Here is a 1,129-nt window from a genome sequence, read left to right as displayed (position 1 = left end):
GTAGATTCTCTCTCATGATTGATGTTTTTTATCTCTCTCTCCCAAAAATCCTCAGGTGAGGATTAACAATAAATAAGTAAATAAATAAATAATAAATAAATATATCAACAGCATATTTCACAGATCTAGAACAAACTCTCCAAAAATTCATATGGAATAAAAAAAAAAAACCCAAATAGCCACAGAAATCCTGAGAACGAAGAACAAAGTTAGAGGGATCACAATACCAGATATCAAGCTATATTACAAAGCCATGGTTCTCAAAACTGCCTGGTACTGGCACAAGAACAGGCATATAGACCAATGGAACCAAACAGAGAACCCAGAAATTGGCCCAAGCCATTATGCTCAATTAATATTTGACAAAGGAGGCAAGAGCATACAATGGCGTCAAGACAGTCTTTTCAATAAATGGTGCTGGGAAAATTGGACAGATACATGCAAAGTAAATGAAACTAGACCACAACTTACACCATATGTCATAGCAATATTTTTAGCAATACAGCTCTTAGGGCAATGGAAACTAAGGAGAAAATGGGACTACATTAAAATAAAAAGCTTCTGCACAGCAAAAGAAACCATCAACAAAACAACAAGAAAGCCCACTGCGTGGGAGAACATATTTGCCAATGTTCTCTCTGATAAGGGTTTAACCTCCAAAATTTACAGGGAACTCATACAACTTAACAAAAGGAAGAAGATGAACAATCCAATCAAATAATTGGCAAAGGACCTAAATAGATACTTTTCAAAACAGGACATACAGAAGGCCAAAAGACATATGAAAACATGCTCAAAGTCACTAATCATCCAAGAGACGCAAATCAAAATGACAATGAGGTATCATCTCACACCTGTCAGAATGGCTATCATTAACAAATCAAAGAACGACAACTGCTGACGAGGATGCGGAGAAAAAGGAACACTCGTGCACTGCTGGTGGGAATGCAGACTGGTGCAGCCACTGTGGAGAACAGTATGGAGTTCCCTCAAAAAATTAAAAATGGAACTCCCATTTGATCCAGTAATCCCACTTCTAGGAATATATCCCAAGAAAACAGAAACTCCAATCTGAAAGCATATGTGCACCCCTATGTTCACAGCAGCACAATTCACCGTAGCTAAGATT

The sequence above is a fragment of the Myotis davidii genome, unplaced genomic scaffold (assembly GCF_000327345.1).
Source record: "Myotis davidii unplaced genomic scaffold, ASM32734v1 scaffold1569, whole genome shotgun sequence".
NCBI classification, from domain to species: Eukaryota; Metazoa; Chordata; class Mammalia; order Chiroptera; family Vespertilionidae; genus Myotis; species Myotis davidii.
The sequence above is the reverse complement of the archived record's forward strand: the minus strand, read 5'-3'. Positions refer to the sequence as shown.